Below are 10,428 nucleotides of genomic sequence, written 5' to 3'. Positions count from 1 at the left end.
AGGTTTTTGTAATTTGGGTTTGCATGTCTTTGAAAATTCGTAAAAATCATCATTTTTCTCCACCGTTTTCTTTTCTGTTAAAAAAAAGGAAACAATTGGGAGTACAGTAGAACTCTTGAAATTGTGTTCTTGGAAGGTTGCCCTCTTTGGAAATTTTTGGTCGATTTTCCACCCCAGAATTTTTTTAGAAAGCAGGTGTCTTTTACCGAACTGCAAGTTTGGTGAATATTTAGTGACCTTTAGCAATGGGTTTAAAGCTGCTGTTGTAGGAAGTGGCCCCAAGCAGGAAGCATGTCTCCATTCCCATATCTGGGTACTAGGGCAGCAGAGCCTTTCTGGAAGTCGTTTTCCTAATTTGTAAATTACATTGGAATGTGCATGGAGAAAGCCCCATAAGTTTATGTCTCATTATTTCTTCTTGGTTTTAAATTTTTTTTTAATTGGGGTAAAGCTTAGAATATTGTTTGTCCTAGGTGTACACCATCTGGTTCGTTTGTACATTATATATGTCTATTCAAGTACAGATCCTCTTCCCATGTAAAATGTTACTGAGGGTTCCGCAGACCTCCCTTGCTATATGGTTGGTCTTTTTGAGATATGTATATAATATGTGTTTGTATACATATAGTAACACTAATCTTAATTTATCCATTCCCCCCACCTTTCCTTTTAGATGAGCATAGTTTGTTTTCTAAGTCTGTGAGTGTCTTTCTCTGTGGAAATATGTTCCTTTGTGTCAGTTATTAGATAACGCCTATAAGTGATATCATAGAATATAGGTCTTTTGCTTTCCGACTTACCTCGTTTCGTGATTATCTCCAGACTCATTTGTGGTGCCTCAGAGAGCAGTGGTTCATTGTTTTCCATGGCTATTATTCCATTGTGTACATGGACCACTTCTTCTTTATCCATTCACCTGTTGTTGGACATTTTGATTGCTCCACTGTCTTGGCTATTGTGAATAAGGCTGCACTGCAGCTTTTGCGGCCTGTGTCTTCTCGATTCTTGTCTTCTCAGGTGAAAGGTCCAATGGTGCGCCTGCTGCATTGAATGGTGCCTGCAGTTTTACTTTTAAACACAGCTCCTTTCTGTTCTCATTATTGGCTGTTACCCCTTCACGTCTCACCAGCAGGTAGAGTGTACACAGTTCTCTAAAACCCCTTCAGCATTTATTGTTTGTTGACTTTTTGCTGATGGTAAGTCAACTGGTGTAAGTTGAAACTTTTTGTAGATTAGATTGCATGGGTCTAACACTCCCTGAGGTTGAGCTTTTATCCATTTTCCTTTTTTTTAAAAGAACGTGAGTAAAACTTAACTCTTCATACTCTCTTCTTGAAATATTTGCTGTTTTGAATTATTTTGTCCATTCCTTCCTTCAGCACAATTTTTTAGGGCAGGTGTCCTTTACAGCCCTGAGTCCTTGGGAATGTTAAGTGACCATGCGCTGTGAGTTTAAAGCTGTTCTTGCAGGAAACGGCCACAAGGTGGCAGCATTTCCCCTTTACCATATTTGGTTACTAGGGAAACAGAGCCTTAATGGAAGTGGTGTTGTAGGTTGTAAATTAGAATGGAATGTGCCAGGGAAAAGCCCTTTAAGTTTATGTCTCATTACTTCTTGTTCATATTTGTAATTTACTTTTTATTTTTTATCCCAGCAAATATGATTACAATGGTTTGTTTGTTCTAGGTGTGCAAGATGTGGTTCTTTCCCACATATACATGTATCTATTCTTCCTCGCACCCTTTTCCCATGTAGGTTATGACACAATGTTGAGTAGTCTTCTCCTGGTCTTCCGTACGTCTTTGGTGGTTATATATTTCACATGGTTTGTATATCTCTGTTAACCCCAATGTGGTAATGTATCCAATCCTCATCCCTTTCTATTTGGTGAACCATAAGTTTTTTAATGAATCTGTGATTGCCTTTCTCTGTGGAAATATCTTCATTGGTATCAATTTTTAAGTAACTCTTAAAAGTGATATGATAGGATATGTGTCTTTTGCTTTCTCACTTACTACACGTGGCGTGATTACGTCTAGACTCATCTATGGTGCTGCAAACGGCATTGTTTCATTTTTTTCACTAGCGAATATTCCATCTGTACATGGAGGAGTTCTTCTTTGTCCATCCATCTGTTGGTGGACTTTTTGGTTACTTCCATATCTTGGCTATTGTAATACTGTGCAGTGCAGATTTGCCTGCCTGTGTCTTTCCAATTCTCTCTTCTTAGGTTTTACGTCGAGGAGTGGGCCTGCTGGATCATATAGTAGCTCAATGTTTACCTTTTTAAGGCACCTCCATTCTGTTCTCATTCGTGGCTCTTTCCAAGTTACGTCCCCTTTGAAGTTGAGGGTATGCATTTCTCCACAACACTTTCAGCATTTATTGTTTGTAGTTTTCTTGCTGATGGTTATTCTGACAAGTGTGAGCTGATACCTCTCTGTGGTTGAATTCGAATGTGCCACATAATCTGTTGAAATTGAGCTTTAAGGCATGTCCTTTTCTATTTTTCAAGCTGTGATTACCCCTTAGTTCTTCAAAGTGTTCTCTTTAAGTATGTGTCACATTTTGAAATGTTTTGGCCTTTACCTCCCTCAAGACATTTTGAGGGCCTGTTTCATTTACAGTTCTGCAGTACTTGTTCCTATGAAGTGACCATTAGCACAGGCTTAAAAGCTGCTTTTGCAGGTAACTGCCAGAGGGCGGCAGCCTTTCTATGTCCCCCACCCTGGTAACTAGGGAAAAGCCCTTGCGGCCTGTGGTGTTTCTCGGTTATAAATTAGAGTGGAGTGTGCCCGGACAAACCCACACAAGCTGATGTCTCCTTACTTTTGTTGGATTTTTACATTTAATTTTTATTTTTTATTGGAGTAATTTTCCACTGTGTACGTGGACCACTTCTACTTTGTGCATTCCTCGGTTGATGGACATTTTCATTGCTTCCAAGTGTTGGCTATGGTAAATATTGTTGGAGTGCAGGATTGCCAGGCTGTGACTTTTCGATTCTCATTTTCTCAGGTGATAGGCCCAGCAGTGGGTGTGATTGATTGACTGGTAGCACCGTGTTTCCCTTTTCAAAGCACCTTCTTTGTGTTTTCATTAGTGGCTCTTACCACGTCCCCCTTAGAATCCAGGGTACGCATTTCTCCACAATCGCTTCAGCATTTATTGTTTGCAGCATTTATGCTAATGGCCCTTCTGGCTGCTGTGAGCTGATAGGTTTTTGTAATTTGGGTTTGCATGTCTTTGAAAATTCGTAAAAATCATCATTTTTCTCCACCGTTTTCTTTTCTGTTAAAAAAAAGGAAACAATTGGGAGTACAGTAGAACTCTTGAAATTGTGTTCTTGGAAGGTTGCCGTCTTTTGAAATTTTTGGTCGATTTTCCACCCCAGAATTTTTTTAGAAAGCAGGTGTCTTTTACCGAACTGCAAGTTTGGTGAATATTTAGTGACCTTTAGCAATGGGTTTAAAGCTGCTGTTGTAGGAAGTGGCCCCAAGCAGGAAGCATGTCTCCATTCCCATATCTGGGTACTAGGGCAGCAGAGCCTTTCTGGAAGTCGTTTTCCTAATTTGTAAATTACATTGGAATGTGCATGGAGAAAGCCCCATAAGTTTATGTCTCATTATTTCTTCTTGGTTTTAAATTTTTTTTTAATTGGGGTAAAGCTTAGAATATTGTTTGTCCTAGGTGTACACCATCTGGTTCGTTTGTACATTATATATGTCTATTCAAGTACAGATCCTCTTCCCATGTAAAATGTTACTGAGGGTTCCGCAGACCTCCCTTGCTATATGGTTGGTCTTTTTGAGATATGTATATAATATGTGTTTGTATACATATAGTAACACTAATCTTAATTTATCCATTCCCCCCACCTTTCCTTTTAGATGAGCATAGTTTGTTTTCTAAGTCTGTGAGTGTCTTTCTCTGTGGAAATATGTTCCTTTGTGTCAGTTATTAGATAACGCCTATAAGTGATATCATAGAATATAGGTCTTTTGCTTTCCGACTTACCTCGTTTCGTGATTATCTCCAGACTCATTTGTGGTGCCTCAGAGAGCAGTGGTTCATTGTTTTCCATGGCTATTATTCCATTGTGTACATGGACCACTTCTTCTTTATCCATTCACCTGTTGTTGGACATTTTGATTGCTCCACTGTCTTGGCTATTGTGAATAAGGCTGCACTGCAGCTTTTGCGGCCTGTGTCTTCTCGATTCTTGTCTTCTCAGGTGAAAGGTCCAATGGTGCGCCTGCTGCATTGAATGGTGCCTGCAGTTTTACTTTTAAACACAGCTCCTTTCTGTTCTCATTATTGGCTGTTACCCCTTCACGTCTCACCAGCAGGTAGAGTGTACACAGTTCTCTAAAACCCCTTCAGCATTTATTGTTTGTTGACTTTTTGCTGATGGTAAGTCAACTGGTGTAAGTTGAAACTTTTTGTAGATTAGATTGCATGGGTCTAACACTCCCTGAGGTTGAGCTTTTATCCATTTTGTTTTTTTTAAAAGAACGTGAGTAAAACTTAACTCTTCATACTCTCTTCTTGAAATATTTGCTGTTTTGAATTTTTTTGTCCATTCCTTCCTTCAGCACAATTTTTTAGGGCAGGTGTCCTTTACAGCCCTGAGTCCTTGGGAATGTTAAGTGACCATGCGCTGTGAGTTTAAAGCTGTTCTTGCAGGAAACGGCCACAAGGTGGCAGCATTTCCCCTTTACCATATTTGGTTACTAGGGAAACAGAGCCTTAATGGAAGTGGTGTTGTAGGTTGTAAATTAGAATGGAATGTGCCAGGGAAAAGCCCTTTAAGTTTATGTCTCATTACTTCTTGTTCATATTTGTAATTTACTTTTTATTTTTTATCCCAGCAAATATGATTACAATGGTTTGTTTGTTCTAGGTGTGCAAGATGTGGTTCTTTCCCACATATACATGTATCTATTCTTCCTCGCACCCTTTTCCCATGTAGGTTATGACACAATGTTGAGTAGTCTTCTCCTGGTCTTCCGTACGTCTTTGGTGGTTATATATTTCACATGGTTTGTATATCTCTGTTAACCCCAATGTGGTAATGTATCCAATCCTCATCCCTTTCTATTTGGTGAACCATAAGTTTTTTAATGAATCTGTGATTGCCTTTCTCTGTGGAAATATCTTCATTGGTATCAATTTTTAAGTAACTCTTAAAAGTGATATGATAGGATATGTGTCTTTTGCTTTCTCACTTACTACACGTGGCGTGATTACGTCTAGACTCATCTATGGTGCTGCAAACGGCATTGTTTCATTTTTTTCACTAGCGAATATTCCATCTGTACATGGAGGAGTTCTTCTTTGTCCATCCATCTGTTGGTGGACTTTTTGGTTACTTCCATATCTTGGCTATTGTAATACTGTGCAGTGCAGATTTGCCTGCCTGTGTCTTTCCAATTCTCTCTTCTTAGGTTTTACGTCGAGGAGTGGGCCTGCTGGATCATATAGTAGCTCAATGTTTACCTTTTTAAGGCACCTCCATTCTGTTCTCATTCGTGGCCCTTTCCAAGTTACGTCCCCTTTGAAGTTGAGGGTATGCATTTCTCCACAACACTTTCAGCATTTATTGTTTGTAGTTTTCTTGCTGATGGTTATTCTGACAAGTGTGAGCTGATACCTCTCTGTGGTTGAATTCGAATGTGCCACATAATCTGTTGAAATTGAGCTTTAAGGCATGTCCTTTGCTATTTTTCAAGCTGTGATTACCCCTTAGTTCTTCAAAGTGTTCTCTTTAAGTATGTGTCACATTTTGAAATGTTTTGGCCTTTACCTCCCTCAAGACATTTTGAGGGCCTGTTTCATTTACAGTTCTGCAGTACTTGTTCCTATGAAGTGACCATTAGCACAGGCTTAAAAGCTGCTTTTGCAGGTAACTGCCAGAGGGCGGCAGCCTTTCTATGTCCCCCACCCTGGTAACTAGGGAAAAGCCCTTGCGGCCTGTGGTGTTTCTCGGTTATAAATTAGAGTGGAGTGTGCCCGGACAAACCCACACAAGCTGATGTCTCCTTACTTTTGTTGGATTTTTACATTTAATTTTTATTTTTTATTGGAGTAATTTTCCACTGTGTACGTGGACCACTTCTACTTTGTGCATTCCTCGGTTGATGGACATTTTCATTGCTTCCAAGTGTTGGCTATGGTAAATATTGTTGGAGTGCAGGATTGCCAGGCTGTGACTTTTCGATTCTCATTTTCTCAGGTGATAGGCCCAGCAGTGGGTGTGATTGATTGACTGGTAGCACCGTGTTTCCCTTTTCAAAGCACCTTCTTTGTGTTTTCATTAATGGCTCTTACCACGTCCCCCTTAGAATCCAGGGTACGCATTTCTCCACAATCGCTTCAGCATTTATTGTTTGCAGCATTTATGCTAATGGCCCTTCTGGCTGCTGTGAGCTGATAGGTTTTTGTAATTTGGGTTTGCATGTCTTTGAAAATTCGTAAAACTCATCATTTTTCTCCACCGTTTTCTTTTCTGTTAAAAAAAAGGAAACAATTGGGAGTACAATAGAACTCTTGAAATTGTGTTCTTGGAAGGTTGCCCTCTTTGGAAATTTTTCGTCGATTTTCCACCCCAGAATTTTTTTAGAAAGCAGGTGTCTCTTACCGAACTGCAAGTTTGGTGAATATTTAGTGACCTTTAACAATGGGTTTAAAGCTGCTGTTGTAGGAAGTGGCCTCAAGCAGGAAGCATATCTCCATTCCCATATCTGGGTACTAGGGCAGCAGAGCCTTTCTGGAAGTCGTGTTCCTAGTTTGTAAATTACATTGGAATGTGCATGGAGAAAGCCCCATAAGTTTATGTCTCATTATTTCTTCTTGGTTTTAAAATTTTTTTTAATTGGGGTAAAACTTAGAATATTGTTTGTCCTAGGTGTACACCATCTGGTTCGTTTGTACATTATATATGTCTATTCAAGTACAGATCCTCTTCCCATGTAAAATGTTACTGAGGGTTCCGCAGACCTCCCTTGCTATATGGTTGGTCTTTTTGAGATATGTATATAATATGTGTTTGTATACATATAGTAACACTAATCTTAATTTATCCATTCCCCCCACCTTTCCTTTTAGATGAGCATAGTTTGTTTTCTAAGTCTGTGAGTGTCTTTCTCTGTGGAAATATGTTCCTTTGTGTCAGTTATTAGATAACGCCTATAAGTGATATCATAGAATATAGGTCTTTTGCTTTCCGACTTACCTCATGTTTTGTGATTATCTCCAGACTCATTTGTGGTGCCTCAGAGAGCAGTGGTTCATTGTTTTCCATGGCTATTATTCCATTGTGTACATGGATCACTTCTTCTTTATCCATTTACCGGTTGTTGGGCATTTTGATTGCTTCACTGTCTTGGCTATTGTGAATAAGGCTGCACTGCAGCTTTTGCGGTCTGTGTCTTCTCGATTCTTGTCTTCTCAAGTGAGAGGTCCATTGGTGCGCCTGCTGGATTGAATGGTACCTCCATTTTTACTTTTAAACACAGCTCCTTTCTGTTCTCATTATTGGCTGTTACCCCTTTACGTCTCACCAGCAGGTAGAGGGTACACAGTTCCCTAAAACCCCTTCAGCATTTATTGTTTGTAGACTTTTTGCTCATGGTCAGGCGACTGCTGTAAGTTGAAACTTTTTGTAGATTAGATTGCATGGGTCTAACACTCCCTGAGGTTGAGCTTTTATCCATTTTCCTTTTTTTTAAAAGAGCGTGAGTAAAACTTAACTCTTCATACTCTCTTCTTGAAACATTTGCCTGTTTTGAATTGTTTTGTCCATTCCCTCCTTCAGCACAATTTTTTAGGGCAGGTGTCCTTTACAGCCCTGAGTCCTTGGGAATGTTAAGTGACCATTAGCTGTGAGTTTAAAGCTGTTCTTGCAGGAAACGGCCACAAGGTGGCAGCATTTCCCCTTTACCATATTTGGTTACTAGGGAAACAGAGCCTTAATGGAAGTGGTGTTGTAGGTTGTAAATTAGAATGGAATGTGCCAGGGAAAAGCCCTTTAAGTTTATGTCTCATTACTTCTTGTTCATATTTGTAATTTTATTTTTTATCCCAGCAAATATGATTAGAATGGTTTGTTTGTTCTAGGTGTGCAAGATGTGGTTCTTTCACACATATACATGCATCTATTCTTCCTCGCATCCTTTTCCCATGTAGGTTATGACACAATGTTGAGTAGTCTTCTCCTGGTCTTCCGTACGTCTTTGGTGGTTATATATTTCACATGGTTTGTATATCTCTGTTAACCCCAATGTGGCAATGTATCCAATCCTCATCCCTTTCTATTTGGTGAACCATAAGTTTTTTAATGAATCTGTGATTGCCTTTCTCTGTGGAAATATCTTCATTGGTATCAATTTTTAAGTAACTCTTAAAAGTGATATGATAGGATATGTGTCTTTTGCTTTCTCACTTACTACACGTGGCGTGATTACGTCTAGACTCATCTATGGTGCTGCAAACGGCATTGTTTCATTTTTTTCACTAGCGAATATTCCATCTGTACATGGAGGAGTTCTTCTTTGTCCATCCATCTGTTGGTGGACTTTTTGGTTACTTCCATATCTTGGCTATTGTAATACTGTGCAGTGCAGATTTGCCTGCCTGTGTCTTTCCAATTCTCTCTTCTTAGGTTTTACGTCGAGGAGTGGGCCTGCTGGATCATATAGTAGCTCAATGTTTACCTTTTTAAGGCACCTCCATTCTGTTCTCATTCGTGGCCCTTTCCAAGTTACGTCCCCTTTGAAGTTGAGGGTATGCATTTCTCCACAACACTTTCAGCATTTATTGTTTGTAGTTTTCTTGCTGATGGTTATTCTGACAAGTGTGAGCTGATACCTCTCTGTGGTTGAATTCGAATGTGCCACATAATCTGTTGAAATTGAGCTTTAAGGCATGTCCTTTGCTATTTTTCAAGCTGTGATTACCCCTTAGTTCTTCAAAGTGTTCTCTTTAAGTATGTGTCACATTTTGAAATGTTTTGGCCTTTACCTCCCTCAAGACATTTTGAGGGCCTGTTTCATTTACAGTTCTGCAGTACTTGTTCCTATGAAGTGACCATTAGCACAGGCTTAAAAGCTGCTTTTGCAGGTAACTGCCAGAGGGCGGCAGCCTTTCTATGTCCCCCACCCTGGTAACTAGGGAAAAGCCCTTGCGGCCTGTGGTGTTTCTCGGTTATAAATTAGAGTGGAGTGTGCCCGGACAAACCCACACAAGCTGATGTCTCCTTACTTTTGTTGGATTTTTACATTTAATTTTTATTTTTTATTGGAGTAATTTTCCACTGTGTACGTGGACCACTTCTACTTTGTGCATTCCTCGGTTGATGGACATTTTCATTGCTTCCAAGTGTTGGCTATGGTAAATATTGTTGGAGTGCAGGATTGCCAGGCTGTGACTTTTCGATTCTCATTTTCTCAGGTGATAGGCCCAGCAGTGGGTGTGATTGATTGACTGGTAGCACCGTGTTTCCCTTTTCAAAGCACCTTCTTTGTGTTTTCATTAATGGCTCTTACCAGGTCCCCCTTAGAATCCAGGGTACGCATTTCTCCACAATCGCTTCAGCATTTATTGTTTGCAGCATTTATGCTAATGGCCCTTCTGGCTGCTGTGAGCTGATAGGTTTTTGTAATTTGGGTTTGCATGTCTTTGAAAATTCGTAAAACTCATCATTTTTCTCCACCGTTTTCTTTTCTGTTAAAAAAAAGGAAACAATTGGGAGTACAATAGAACTCTTGAAATTGTGTTCTTGGAAGGTTGCCCTCTTTGGAAATTTTTCGTCGATTTTCCACCCCAGAATTTTTTTAGAAAGCAGGTGTCTCTTACCGAACTGCAAGTTTGGTGAATATTTAGTGACCTTTAACAATGGGTTTAAAGCTGCTGTTGTAGGAAGTGGCCTCAAGCAGGAAGCATATCTCCATTCCCATATCTGGGTACTAGGGCAGCAGAGCCTTTCTGGAAGTCGTGTTCCTAGTTTGTAAATTACATTGGAATGTGCATGGAGAAAGCCCCATAAGTTTATGTCTCATTATTTCTTCTTGGTTTTAAAATTTTTTTTAATTGGGGTAAAACTTAGAATATTGTTTGTCCTAGGTGTACACCATCTGGTTCGTTTGTACATTATATATGTCTATTCAAGTACAGATACTCTTCCCATGTAAAATGTTACTGAGGGTTCCGCAGACCTCCCTTGCTATATGGTTGGTCTTTTTGAGATATGTATATAATATGTGTTTGTATACATATAGTAACACTAATCTTAATTTATCCATTCCCCCCACCTTTCCTTTTAGATTAGCATAGTTTGTTTTCTAAGTCTGTGAGTGTCTTTCTCTGTGGAAATATGTTCCTTTGTGTCAGTTATTAGATAACGCCTATAAGTGATATCATAGAATATA

This window comes from Balaenoptera borealis (genome assembly GCF_965194805.1).
Source record: "Balaenoptera borealis genome assembly, chromosome: 7".
NCBI classification, from domain to species: Eukaryota; Metazoa; Chordata; class Mammalia; order Artiodactyla; family Balaenopteridae; genus Balaenoptera; species Balaenoptera borealis.
The sequence above is the reverse complement of the archived record's forward strand: the minus strand, read 5'-3'. Positions refer to the sequence as shown.